Consider the following 14,943-nt stretch of genomic DNA (forward strand, 5'->3'; position numbering starts at 1 on the left):
CACCATTTCTGATACAGGCCAGGATGCCATTGACCTTGGTCACCTGGGCACACTGCTGGCTCATGTTCAGTTGGCTGTTGACCAGTACCCCCAGGTCCCTCTCTGCCTGGCTGCTCTCCAGGGACTGTGCCTATCTATCTAGCCTGTCCAGGTCCCTCCTCAGAGCCCTTCTGCCCTCTAACAGATTGACACATGCACCCAACTTGGTGTCATCTGCAAACTTACTGATGATGGACTCAGTCCCTTCATCCAGATCATCAGTGACGATATTGAACAGGACTGGGGCCAGCACTGATCCCTGGGGACACCACTAGTGACTGGCTGCCAATTGGATGTGGCACCATTCACCACCGCTCTCTGGGCCTGGCCATCCACACAGTTCTTAACCCAGCACAGAGTGGCCCTGTCCAAGCCAAGGGCTGCCAGTTTGGGCAAGAGTTTGCTATGCCAGTGCCAAAGGCCTTGTTGAAGTCTGGGTGACTACATCCACAGCCTTCCCCACATCCACCAAGTGGATCACCTTGTCATACAAAGAGGTCAAGTTGGTCAAGCAGGACCTGCCCCTCCTACATCCATGCTGGCTGGGTCTGATCTTCTGGCCATCCTGTAGGTGCGTTGTGATTGCACTCAGGATGATCTGCTCCATTATTGTGCATGGCACTCAGGTCAGGCTGACAGGCCTGGGTCCTCCTTCTAACCCTTCTTGTAGATAGGCATCACACTGGTCAGCTTCCAGTCTTCAGGGACTGCTCTAGTGAGCCAGGACTGTTGATAAATGATGGAGAGCTGCTTGGCCAGCTCATCTGCCAGCTCTCTCAGCACCCTAAGGTGGATCCCAGCTGGTCCCATAGGCTTGTGAGGATCCAAGAGGCTCAACAAGTCCCTGACTACTTCCTCCTGGATTACAGGTGGATCATTCTGCTCCCTGACCCCACCTACCAGCTCAGGAGGCCAGCTGTCCTGAGGACAGCCTGCCTTGCTGTTGACAATTGAGGCAAAGAAGGTGTTAAGTGGCTCTGCCTTTTCCTCATCTCTAGTCACACAAGACCTACTTTACATTGTCACGCAAGACCTACTTTCATGGTCGGCTCTTGAAGTGCGATGGCACCAACCAGGTTTTTGGAAGTCTTGAAGTGAAATGCAGTTATCTGTGCAATAACTAGTGCTTTCATAATGACATCTTGCCTATCACTGTTGATTTATGTGTTTGTTCCTTCTGTGTACACCCCTGTGCTTGTTATGTCGTATATATGAAGTAAAGTCACATGAAAATTCATAAAACTCTCACTTTACCTTCTTTGAATTTATGTGGGGACCTTTTTCTTCCATGATGTTTCAACATGATACCTTTCCATTAGCTAAGCATCTAGCAGAAAGTTCTCCAGGGAGCAGTATGTAGTGCATAAGCATTGAGACTTAGATTCAGTTCCCTGCTTCATATACAATATTGGTGTCTCTTTGAGTCCTAGGTCCCCATAGATAAGCCAAAGGTAACAATATCTCCCTAGAGACTGACTTCAAGATAAATACACTGAGAACTGTGTGGCAATATAGGGTCAACCTTTATAGGACCTGACAAAAAGCAGTGTAGTTCAACTAGAAAACAGTGAGATTTTCCTGGGGCTGGAATTGCACTAGTTCCTATGGCCTCTCAAACTTCAGGTTAGGTTTCTATTATTACTGCAATATAAGCAGCTGTTCAGGCAGTTTGGTAGTTTGGTTACAGAATTAAATTTCCCACACTCCATGAACAATTTGTGTACCACTTTGTGTATTAACTCAAGTGTATCCCCATTTAACTGTCTGCTGCTGTGGAGGCAGTCTGTAGGGAACAAACACAGGTCTCTTGACTGAGTTTCCATTCTCAGTTGTTTACTGAAGTTTTGGATATAGCTGGGGGGACTTTAAGTCACAGTTATCTAAATCTTTCCACAGTGCTGAACACTGACAAAAAGATACTAGACTCACTGTAGTAAGCTTTAGGTTTTGCTAAAATATTCTTTGTACCACAGTCATTTGTAAGGAACAACAGTCAGCTCATCATTCATTTATTGGATGCTAGGCATAAAGGTTCCCAGTCGAGAACTGAATTCAACTAGTACTGATAAGCTGTATTTGTCACCACCTCAGAACTTAGTTTTCCAAAAGGTGCCCAACTAATTTTCAGGTGCCTGTGTGGCTGGAGACTTAAATGGGAGTGGTAGAGGCATGGGGGTATGGTTTGGAGAACAGTAAGAGCACTTCTCTTAGAGAAAAGGTTTAGTTAAGCGACACCTCAGTTTTGTGCAAGGGAGATGTTTGCTTAAAGTAAGAACTACAAGACTGCCCAGGGAGGTGGTGGAGTCACTGTCCCTGGAGGTATTCAAGAAAAGACTGGCTGAGGCACTTAGTGCCATGGTCTAGTTGACTGGATAGGGCTGGGAGATAGGTTGGACTGGATGATCTTGGAGGTCTCTTCCAACCTGGTTGATTCTGTGATTCTAAGCCTCAGGTCCTTTGGAAGGATGGCAGTCTTAAAAAGAACCAGCAACATAACATACTGGTGTCTTGTGAGGGTCCTGTGTCTCATCATCTGCCTGCAGTGAATCATTGGCATATTCTAAGAAAATATGTCTTAATTAGTTCTTATAAAGCCTGTCTAGTAAGTAAAAAAACCCAACAACTTAGGAAACAGTTTTGAAAGTAATATGGTTGTGACACCAAAGGGAACTGATTTCAGTAAAAACACCAGCATATCTACAACTGACAGTTTGAACTAGGCTAATCATTGCCAAAACAAAGCAGCAGTGTTTCCCGCTCCATGTGCTGCCCTTCCCACATACCTGAGTGTGTGTGAAATGCCAGCATATTGTGACACCCCTCACATCACCAAAGACTTGAATTTCCAGTATTCTATGTATTGTCGCTTTCAAGAAACACGGTTTTAAAGAGAGCTTACAGTGTAATACAAAGTAAAGTAGCCAAAAGACACTAAACTTTCAAAGAGGACTTCATAACTAGGTGCCTCAGAGCTTTAGTACACAGCAGTCCCATGGGAAAGCACAGAGGAAACATGTTACTAAGGACAAAGGCTACACTCTTGGGCAACACATACCCGTGCTGTGAAAAGGAAAGACTCTGCTGATAAATTTCTTTGCCTTCAATAAAATTCTTCAACAGATTGTTGAAATCCACCCAATGTAGTATAAGAGCCCTTGAGATGTAGCTATCAGATGTGGAAAACTAATAGATGGGATGAGTCTTCAGCAACTTAGGAGCTGCTGAAATAATAAGTGTGCACACATCTAGAAGAGAAGGTGGAGTACTGTATTTAACTTAACTGGTAGAAAGAATTCTGCAACATTTCAAAGAAGTTTTGTTGAAACCTGAGAAAGTTCCTGGTCCCACCTGAAAAGTGCAGGGATTGCCAGTGCTGTAGTGCATGCTTGTGCTGCTCTTGTACTGACTAAATAGCAGAAAAAAGGTTGTGGGACTTGTAATTTATTTTTCACTTTTAAAGTTTTGGGTTACAGGATAATTCTTAATTCATCTCACTGCTTCCAAGGGCAACAGAACATAATAGTAGCCAATAATAGACATAAATTCTTTGCTGTCTAAAAAGATGGGAAATGAGAAACTTTTTTTTTAAGACTCAAAAGGTTTAAAGAGAAATAACTACGTGAATAAGGTGTGCTTTAGATGTTCTTGCCTTCTGCAGTTCAACTACTATTCAGATGCAATTGACACTACTACATTAGAACACCTCTTTGTTCTGCACTCTGTACAAAAAGCCACCACCTACAGAAAAGGTGGGGTTTTGGCTGCCTTTTCAGGATGGGTGTGGGACATTCACAGCTGAATCATGGCTCAGAAGAAGCTGATGAAACAAGCAAAGTGGGAAAAGGGCCTAAGACCTTGAAATCACCTCTGGATTAGTTATTTTTTCACCAGTGAAACAAAAAGAAAAAGAAAGCTTACACCCATTCATTAATGTGTCATTCAACACCAAGTAATTAATGCTCTTGGAGGAGTTTTATGATATTTGAATGGCCTAAGAAGTTTTCTTGAAAGGGGCCAATTTGTGTAAGATTTATTTAGGCTTTGTGCCATTTTTATAGTGTCAGCAGAGACTCTGGAGCAAAGGCACCACATCCATCCATCCGCCCATTCATCCATCATCAGCTTATATAAGGCTCAACCTGCATGTCTCAGTGTCACAGAATAAGAAAGGTGCACGTCTCAGAGCCAGCAGGACCTCAGACCATTCACAAGGATCAACTTAGATCTGGAAAGGTTAAGAGAAACTGAAACTAGGAAAAAGTTGGCAAAGGCCATGGACCATGAATGAAACCTCCTATCTAAGGATCACAGGATGTCAGGGTTTGGAAGGGACCCAAATTGATCATTGAGTCCAACTCCCCTGCCAGAGCAGGACCATACAATCTAGCTCAGGTCACAGAGGAATGCATCCAGACAGGCCTTGAAAGTCTCCGGAGGAGACTCCACAACACAGCCTTTCTGGGGAACCTGTTCCAGTGCTCTATGACCCTTACAGTAAAGAAGGTGGAACCTCCTGTGCTGCATCTTATATCCATTACTCTTTGTCCTATCACAGGGAGCAAATGAGGAGACCTTGTCCCACTCTCCTGACACTCAGCCTTCAGATATTCATAAATATTTATTAAATGCCCTCTCAGTCTTCTGTTTTCCAGACTAAAAAGCCCCAGGTCCCTCAGCCTCTCCTCATAAGGCATGCCCTGCAGTCCCCTAATCATTTCTCATAGCCCTCTGTTGGGCTCTATGGAGCAGATCTCTGTCCCTCTTAAACTGGGTAGATCTCCAACTAGAAGCTGACTTTGATGCATACGGAAAGGTTGGTGGACAGTATGTTCTTTGTTTTTAACATACTGATGATTTTGTACTTGGTCAACTCTCTCCTGGTAAGTAGAGCAAGTATCAAAAATATAAACCATTTTGTCTTGCAGTCAATGAGATGATCTGCACAGCTTAGAAATACTAGACCGTAGGAGTAAATCTCTATCTGAACAAGAACTGTTCACTGAGAAGCAAGTTCTAGATCCTTGTCTGTAATGTGTTAAAAAATGCACATCAGCACCTCTGTGAAACTGCTGTGACCTCACTAAGCCTTCCACTGGTGCCCCAAGGCAAAGTTGTTAGAAATACATTATCACTATCATCTATGTACCAGTAATATCCAGATAGGACTTTTCTGTATATCACATTTTACATGAAAGACAAACACCTGTTAAATTGTTAACTGTATGCCCAGATGGGTTTATGCACCAACCAGTTCAAGGCTGGCTTTTGCAAACTGAGTAGAACACATTTCTCTTTGTTTATCTTGATTAATTCTGGTAGTAAAACCAGTTAAACTCTATCACTGGTAGCAACAGTGGCACGTATGTTTATCAGTGCACATGCTTTGCAGGTTCCCAGTGAACTCATTTCACCTTCTTCACTCTACTGTAATGACAGCCCTACTTCATCCAAATAACTGAAGGGAAGGAAGACAGGCTTCCTGAAAACTCTGCACTGGAGATACATAGTCCTGCCCAGTTTTAACTCTTCTGCAACTTGTGTCAAAAGCCTGTGAAGAGAAGAAGCTTCATCTTTATTTATTGAGGCAATTCAGTAGAACCAAACGTAGGTACCACCACATACAGCTTCTCTCAGCCTTTTGAGGAGATTTTTATGTGTGGTGAGCTCTACAACTTCTGAGTGAGAAATAACCCCTCAGGTGGCCAGCACCAGAATGAGAGGACACAGTCTCAAGCTACACCAGGGGAAATTTAGGCTCGAGGTGAGGAGAAAGTTCTTCACTGAGAGAGTCATTGGACACTGGAATGGGCTGCCCAGAGAGGTGGTGGAGTTGCCATCCCTGGGGCTGTTCAAGGCAAGATTGGACGTGGCACTTGGTGCCATGGTCTAGCCTTGAGCTCTGTGGTAAAGGGTTGGACTTGATGATCTGTGAGGTCTCTTCCAACCTTGGTGATACTGTGGTATGGAGAGGACTGATTACACCTGAAAGCAGTTTAAGTCTCTTGGATTTTTATATGCTTAATTAAAGTATTAAGAAGGTGCTGATGAAAAGCCGAGTGTATTTGTGCAGTTCTTAACTGAATCTTAGTACAGAATTCTTTGCTGCTGGCAAATGGAAATTTATCAGATAACTTAGCAGAAATCTGTGACATACTTCAGTTAAAGCTCTAACACTTCACCGTTGTGGCTAACTCAATAAAAGCCTTTCCTACATCAGGCAACTTAACAAACAAATCAGCTTCTGCAAATCCTTCCTCAGGGTTTAATGAGAAGGAACGGAGGTTGAGGTTGGAGTTTTTTTGTGTCTATTACATTTTAAGACAATTACCTGAGTATGCATTAGGGAATACCAAGGTACGCAACATCAGACACAATTAAGTAATGCAATTGTGTAAATGCCCTATCTGGGACAGGCAGAGTGTTTGAACAGACCGTGTAAAAACTGTTCCCAAATGGAAGCTGATGAGTAATCATGTGAGTCTTCAAACAAAAGACTCTTTACTTGTGAGTTGTATTTGATTAAAGTGATCAATTCCTATTCTGGGATTCCCGTCACATAATGCCAGTGTTTTCATCACTTTTCACACTAGACAAATGGGATTCCCCCTCCTCTTTGCTTAAAATGATAGCTTTGTTGTGATCTCAAAAGAACTGGACAGGCTGGAGAGGTGGGCACAAGCCAACCTCATGAGGTTCAACAAGACCAAGTGCAAGGTCCTGCATCTGGGTTGAGGCAATCCTAAGCACAAAAACAGGCTGAGCAGTGAGTGGCTGGAGAGCAGCCCTGAGGAGAGGGACTTGAGGGTGCTGGCAGATGAGAGGCTCAACATGAACCAGCAGTGTGCACTGGCAGCCCAGAAAGCCAACCAGAGCCTGGGCTGCATCAGGAGAAGTGTAGCCAGCAGGTCGAGGGAGGTGATTCTCCCCCTCTACTGCGCTCTGGTGAGACCCCACCTGGAGTACTGCATCCAGTTCTGGACTCCCCATTACAAGAGGGATGTGGAGATGCTGGAGCGTGTCTGGAGAAGGGCCACGAGGATGATCAGAGGGCTGAAGCACGTCTGCTATGAGGACAGACTGAAGAGTTGGAGCTGTTCAGTCTGGAGAAGAGGAGGCTCTGAGGTGACCTTCTTGTGTATCTGAAGGGGGCCTACAAAAAAGCTGGGGAGGGACTTTTTAGGCTATCAGGTAGTGACAGGACTAGGGAGAATGGAGCAAAGCTGTAGGTAGGGAGATTCAGCCTGGACATGGGGAGGACATTCTTCACCGTGAGCCTGGAATGGGTTGCTCAGGGAGGTGGCTGAGGTCCCATCCCTGGAGCTGTTTAAGGCCAGGCTGGGTGAGGCTCTGGCCAGCCTGATCTAGGGTAGGGTGTCCCTGCCCATGGCAGGGGGGTTGGAACTAGATGATCTTTGTGGTCCCTTCCAACCCTGACTGATTCTATGATTCTGTGAACTAAACATCAAAGCAGAATGAAACTTCTACAGTTTAGATTAAAACTGTTTTTAGTCTGAATAAGACTTATATTATCCTCATTATGGTCTTATACTGCATAATTCTCTCTCACACAGTAGTACAGTTACTCTATAAAGGTAGCTACTAATGGAAAATTAAGCTTTTATAAATAATAAGAAAAAAAATCTATGAAACATCTGATCTTCCCAGTGCATGATAGATGCTGTGTGAAAATAATAGACAGAATACAACTACTCTGAAGGCTTTGCATTTGTTTTTGTATATGTAGGTACCCAAATCCTTTTGTCTTTCAGTGCACAGCTCAGAGTGAATACTATTCCTGCCATTAAGGTCCATTGTGGATGTGGGTTAAGCTGTGTCCTCATGTCCTGCAGCAGTTTCACAGTTTGGGCACAAAGCTCCACACATTTTTAGCCAAACTGACACCATTCTCCTGAACCACTGTACTTGTGTCTTTGTTTAACCCTTGATGATACTCACTTCCCTCTTAGTTTGTTCCCCTAAAGTTTCGTGCCGTGCTGTGTTATTCCCTCTAGTCTGGTCCAGCTTCCCTCTCTGCATTGCCTTCTAACAAATGAAGGATGTTTTTCCTGTATGTACTAATTAGATACAGAGGAATAATACAATTCACCTTCATTTTTAGAGACAACCTTCAGGTTAGTAAGTTTAGAAAGACATTCAAGAAAGCATGCAAAGATAATGAGAACAGATGAAGTAAGAGTCAGGCAAAGGGTAGACAGAAGCAGGAGGTGGTACTAGGCATCTAATGATCTCTCTTCATGTGCTGTGCCAAGAGGAGATGAAGCACCCTAAGCAATTATATGGAAAGGCAGAAGAGCCAAACTGAACATCCAGAAATGGCTTTTTATGTGCTTGTGCCACAGAAGCTTCATCTGGAGACTGCCAGTGGCATGAGCACAAGGTCTTCTGTGTTCTTGTACCAGGTTTCTTTTGTACCTTTGCTGTTCCTCAAAGAATGGAGTCATGGGGAAAAGGGAATTACAACCACTGAAAGAGGAACTGAGGGCACAGAGCTGTGAAGAGGACACTTACTTAAATGCAGGCTGGTGAGCACCACTCACCATGTGGTGTTGCACTTGTGGCTAACCACAGCAGAAAGGGAGTGATTTCCTGGTTTATGTTCAGCTAAGTTATCATTGTGCCAGTACATAATGACTGTACAATGTACACGTGTACATATGCCAGTACTCATTTGCATTATGGGTTAGGCAAAAGCACGCAGCTCCCACACCTTATTTCCATTGTCCTTTCCCTGGACCTGGGTCTAAGCTCTTCAGTTTTGCCACATATGAGAAAGAAAAAACAGAAGAGGTAGGCAGGCTGATGTAATAACGATGAAATCAAGTAGTAAGTCAAGGAAGTATGAACAAATGTAGCTAATTCTGTCAGTCTGTGGAACAAACCAAATGTTGATTCAACTCCAGCTTAGGCTGGGGAGTCAAAGGCAGCTGAACAGACTATTTATGTGAGTAAAAGCAACGTTTTGGCTCAGATGCAAAGCTGTTGCAAATACAGTTTTAACATTAGAGCTTCTAATAAAAAGGGATGATTTTCAGGATTTTGCAAATTACAGTACAGCACATTAAGAGAAATGAGTGGCAATTTATCTGAATATGCAAGGCTATAAACCTGAGCAGTTCAGCAGCTGCTCCACAGGCAGCTAAACTGGCTTTGTGATGAGAGGAAAAGCCTCTAGGAGACAGATAGAGTGGACAGTCATGGGTAGGAACCATTAAAAAGTATCATTGCCTATGAGTAAGCAAGCATTGCTAGAGCAGACTGAATCATGAGTGTCACTAGCAGGGAGCCTGGCAAATTGTCTCCCCTTCACTTCTGGAGTTAGTGGCTGTTTGTTGATCTTAACTTGAAAAAAAAATTGTTTCCTTGCTGATGAGAACATGATTTGAATTCAGCTGCATATTTGATTATTCATGTAGAAGTTAAATTAAGCATATAAACCCAAATGACAGCTTCAGCTTATCTTGTGGATTTTGCACCAGCCGGACACCTTAAATGCTCCTACTGCTGCTGCCTTGCCAGACCCTGAGGACTACAGTCTTGGGCACTGTCAAGCCAGTGCTGTTCTCCAGGGCTTTGTTTCAGTGGAGAAATGTGGTGCATACAAGGGACAACAAAGGCAGCTCCTTTCTTTTTTTTTTTTTTTTTTGAAGAACACAAAATAGATTAAGCTGGTCTCAGCTGAAAAGAATGCCATCAATTTAGACAGCAGCCTGCTCTTTCAGCTGAAAACATGGGAAATGGAGCAGCACAAATGGGTGAACTGCTTGATTCTCCAAAATATTTGTGAGATAATTAATCTCTACTGCTTGCTTTGTTTGATAGGCGACCAGCTCACTGCTCCATTACATGCTATGATACTGCTGAAGAAGGTAGGCATTTTCAAATGAGAGAAAAACAGGATTTATTTTCTCTTTGACACAACATCCTTTGTGTGTTGAGAAGTGAAAAAAACAACAACAACTGCCCTTGTGTTCATGGCTCCTCAGCACTGCAGCACTGGAAGATTAGGGGCAAAGGGACAGTTGTAAAAGAGAAAGTGAGGCAAAAGAAAACAGTGCCAAACTTTGAGGGAGAAAGTACTACTGTAAATATACCTGATGTCTGGGTGTAAAAAGAAATACTGAGTGATTCCTCATGCTCTTGTGAGCTGAAAGGAGCTTGGTGAGAAACCTCAGGGCAATCATTCCCAAGCCTGCTGGAACAGTAAGGCTCTGGGATAATAGTGTTGGCTGCTCTGCTAGAGCACTCCCTCCTGGCCAATGTATGGATTAGTTTTAAGAGGGCAGTTAAGGATAATAGTACAACCTTGTGACTGAAGGAAGAATAAAGCCATTATAATAAATTGGGCAGAGGGAGCATTAGAAATTTGAGGGATTTATCAGGATGACTGTCTTGCTTTGACAAGAGTACTGCTTACCCAGGACATCTTGGTAGAAAGCAGCTTGGGCCAAGAGTATTAAAACTGCCTTACCCATATTTACATACTAAATTTGTGCTGGAATGGAGAGAGTGAGACTTCAGAAAAGCAAGACAGAGCTGAAATGCCTGTTCTTGAAGTCCCTAGTTTGAATTTTTCATTAAATAGCTAGAGGTACTTTCTGTCTTATTCCTCTAATAAGACATTTAGGTTCCTCGTGTACCACTCAGCACATCGTTCATGCTCTCCATCTCTCAGTTAAGAAATCACTGCTTTTGTCTCTGCAGTGGAGAGTTCTTTGCTCTTGGAGCAGGAATATAGAGGCATAGCACATTCCTTCTACAGAAATCTGTTTATCAGCAAAGTATTTTCTAAACACAGCAGTTTCAGTGTCTAAATCTATCTGATTGAATTTCTAAATGCCATTAAAATATTTAAAAGGAGAAGTTATTTGCCTCAGATTTCTTTTCCTGGTGATACTATGTATCCCAGGAATGCCAAGTGTTTCTGCTTTCTGTAGTTCTTACTTGACTTGTAGGGTATTGTCAACCATTGTGATGGTTTGGATATTACCCCCCCTTTGGAAATCACCCAGACTAGACTCAGCTGGCTCTGGAAATATGAATGAAGCTTATATTTACAGCTTAGCACAATATACAAGCAGATCTTTACAGTATATAAACAGTTATATACAGAAATATACAAGGTAAAAGGTAATACAGAAACACAACTCCCCCCCAGAAACCTGAGTCCCCAGGAGGGGCTACCAACTGCCCTTCCACCTTCACCCACCCCTCTCAACCTTACCCCAGTCCCAGGGAAGAATGGAGGTTTGGCCAGGGGGTTAGGAAGCAAAGTGGATTAATCAAGAGAGATGGCAGAGAGGCCAGAGAGAAATGCAAGAAGAAGAAGGACTCCTTTATCTATATTTGGATTCTTGTTCTTTTATCTCTCAGCAAGCCTATAAGTGAAGTAGACATCATCACTGTTATCTAATCCTTCTCACCAAAACATTCTAGATAGCTTCAAACTAGCACAACCATGGTAAAAAAGGCAGACTTGATCCCTCTGTCTTTTTGATCTTCCTTGAGATTTCAGTCAGTTATGTTTTGACTGGATTTAATAGAAAAGCTTTTGAATTTATTGGGCTATTTTTCCTTTTCCCTGTCAACCCTCCATCTTCCCCTCCTTACCTTGCCCACTGCCCCCAGGACTCTTCAAAGTGTACTAAATGTTGGACCAAGACTTTGAAAGTCAGCAGTCCCTGCACACAACCATCTCCCAGACTTCTGGAATGATCAGCTGTGATAAGCTGATTTGAAACAGTGCCTCTGTGGCAAGCTTTGGATACACTGTGTCGTGGAAGCAGGGAATTAATGTGGCTGAGTCAGGAATTATAACAAGAGAGTTACTTTATTTTCCTGAAACCCTCTGCCCCCAAACCATATACAAAACTAGTTTAGATTTATTTACAGATACTGGGTCAATCAGGAATTCTTCAAGAGGATGTTATGGACAAATTTAGAGATTAAGAAGTCAGGAAATGGAAAAGGCTAAGATATAAACACAGCTTTACTCCACTATCAGGCTGAGCAGAGAATTAAGGGAACATTAGGCTTTACTCATGGAGGTGATTTAGGTATTTGACAATGATGCCTTGCTGAATTTCTCTGCTGCTCAACTGCCTTGAGATGCTGCAAGCAATATCCAATAGTCTGGATAGAAGCAGCAGAAGCCCAAGGCAAGTGGCAAAGCTGCCAAACTCAGAAATGTCTTGAGACACAGCTGCCACAAGGCAGGGGTTTGTGGAAGTGACGCTGCCTTTGCAGCGGCAGGGGAGAACCAAACTGCTAGGGTCTCCCCAGTTGGGAATGGCAGCCAGGAAGTTGGCTGTGGTATGGTCCGAGAGTAGCCTGGTCCAGGTGCCACCAGCAGCTCTCTCAAATGGACTTGCCAGGCTTGCAGGTTTGCACAGAATGGTGCAAAAGTGAGGAGAACCATCCAAAGGCAGGGATGGTGTAAAACCAAGAGCCATGTAAGAGGTAGAAGCCATCCAAAAGCAGGGATGGTCCAAAATGAGAATTCTGCTATGGCAGGAACCTAACCCCTTGGGAGCTCTGTCAAGATGGAAACTCTTTCAAGGCAGGAACCCTTTCACACTCTCTCCCTTGCTCTATTTATGCTTTCCTAGACAAAGCGTCTATTTGCCATTTTATACTGGGCATAAAAACCCAGCCAACCACCAGCCTGATTCCAGCGTGGGCTTCCACGTGTGAAAAGGCACCTTTTGCTGTTCCCCCTTCAAGCCAGTGGGGGTGGAAAGCAATTTTCATGCCTTCTCCTCCCCATTCAAACTCCCCGGGGTTGGGGAAAAGAAAGACATTTGGAGTGCTCCAGAACACACTGCCATCAGCCCTGCAAATTCCTGCAGGTAGTCCTAGCACAGGCCAAACACAGCAAGCAGCAGGTCTCGGGAGTCCCCAGCTGGCACTAACATTGCTACCACATCTGGGGACAGCAAAAAAAAGAGCTCACATAGGTAGCATATGAAATCTGAAAGCCATTTAAATTTGCACAATATTGAGTTCTCATCTGACAAGACTTGGTAAGCTGAGCAGAGTGGGTTAACATGACACAGCCTAATTGTGTCGCTGCCAAAGCGCTGGGGATCGGCTATTTGTGACCTTTGCTTCCAAATGCACCAAAGCACAGCTTTCCTCTTACCCAGCAGATGGTCAACTGCTCTTGGTAATAGAAAATAAACCTAGGCAGAGGCCTTCTCACTAACATTTATAGCCGTGCAGATGGACACTTTAAAGCAAAAGGCAGCTTTGTTAAATTGTGAAGAAAAATACTGTAAGAACTTTAAATTCAAGACCTCTTTATTTTGTGTGTTGTGGTTTATCTCTCTTTTCTTCAGACAATTCTCCTTAAGTAGTAAAATAGAAGGCCTCTGGGAAGCATAGGCTGTACTCCAGGGGTATGTGATGGCTTACTTCTACCAGGAGTGCAAAGGACTGCAATAACAGAAATGGTAGGCTTTATATCCCTGGTAAAGTTATGAAATATTGAACCTAATTGGAGCAGAAAATAGAAATAAATACATTGACTTTTTGTTCAGTGAAATTCTATCCACCTCAGAGCAAGGTGGGCTGCTGTTCATGTGGAGCATGAGGGCTTATGCCCTGCTTTGAGGTCTGACAGTTTAAGGGCTGCTTTGTGGGTTGGCAGAGGAGTTACTGGAAGAATGTGGGTGAACTCAGAAAAGCAGTATAGGATAGCAGTAGGCCAATTCTGTGTCTGGGTGGAGTCTGGACAGAAGTCTGCTCTTGACAGAATTGTTACTCTCCTGTTGAGTACTACAGAGAGAGCAGGCAGCTTCTCATCATTTCTCAGCTGTCCAGATGTCATGATGTTGCTTCTATGATTCTCTGGTCATGTTCTCTCGCTGAAAGTTCATCACTGTTCCCAAGGGCTCTGCACATTTAACTGGACCCAGCTGCACCCAGTAGTTGAAATTGGGCCAAATGCCTGTGACTTGGGATGGTTGGAATGTGCTTTAAGATGGGAACATGAAAGTCTAAACTTGAGCTAGTATTTTCTCTAAAGCTCATATTCAGAATTCACCCAGCAGCTACATCATGGTACTGCAACACACAATTCACATGCTTAAAACTACTCCTAATGTTTTGTCTCTGACCATTAACTTTTTGACACTAAGTAGTTACCAGCAAGGACAGGCTGCTGGACAGACCTTTTAGCATCAGTAAAGGTCTCACAATGACAACATGAAATAACTACTGAAAAATAGACTAAGAATGAAAACAAGCTTTCATCCATGGCATTATGTAGTCCAACACAGGGTGGTGACCGTTGACAGATACTCAAAAGCTGGAGCATGAAGTCCTTAAGAGGCTTAGAGACTGATTATTCACAGGTTTTGTCAACCCACTTCTCCAGGAACTGAGGACACAGACGTCAGTTCACTTCCCAGATCTGGTTTGTTTGCAGTAGTTTTCCCTCTTTGGCTCTTCCCATAACTGTCCGTGCCAGGTTGATTCTCTCATCAGGGAGGTGTATGTATGCCCCATCAGAGAGTTCTGTAGTACAGAGACTACAGAAACAGTTTCCTGATTTGTTTGATATAATTTCTAGCACAAGTTGCTGGTTTAGTCTTCATATGTAGCAAATCAGCTTTTTCTGTCTGAAAAATCCCTCAAACAGCAACACAGCAAAAAAAAAAATAACTTCAGCAAGTACAACCTTATGCTAGAAAACTGAGAAAGCTGGCTGGACTTTGGCCACAACAACCCCATGCAGAGATACAAGCTGGGGTCGGAGTGGCTGGAGAGCAGCCAGACAGAGAGGGATCTGGGGGTGCTGATTGATACCCGCCTGACCATGAGCCAGGAGTGTGCCCAGGTGGCCAAGAGAGCCTGTGGCATCCTGGCCTGCATCAGGAATGGTGT

Source organism: Pogoniulus pusillus, chromosome 2, assembly GCF_015220805.1.
Source record: "Pogoniulus pusillus isolate bPogPus1 chromosome 2, bPogPus1.pri, whole genome shotgun sequence".
NCBI classification, from domain to species: Eukaryota; Metazoa; Chordata; class Aves; order Piciformes; family Lybiidae; genus Pogoniulus; species Pogoniulus pusillus.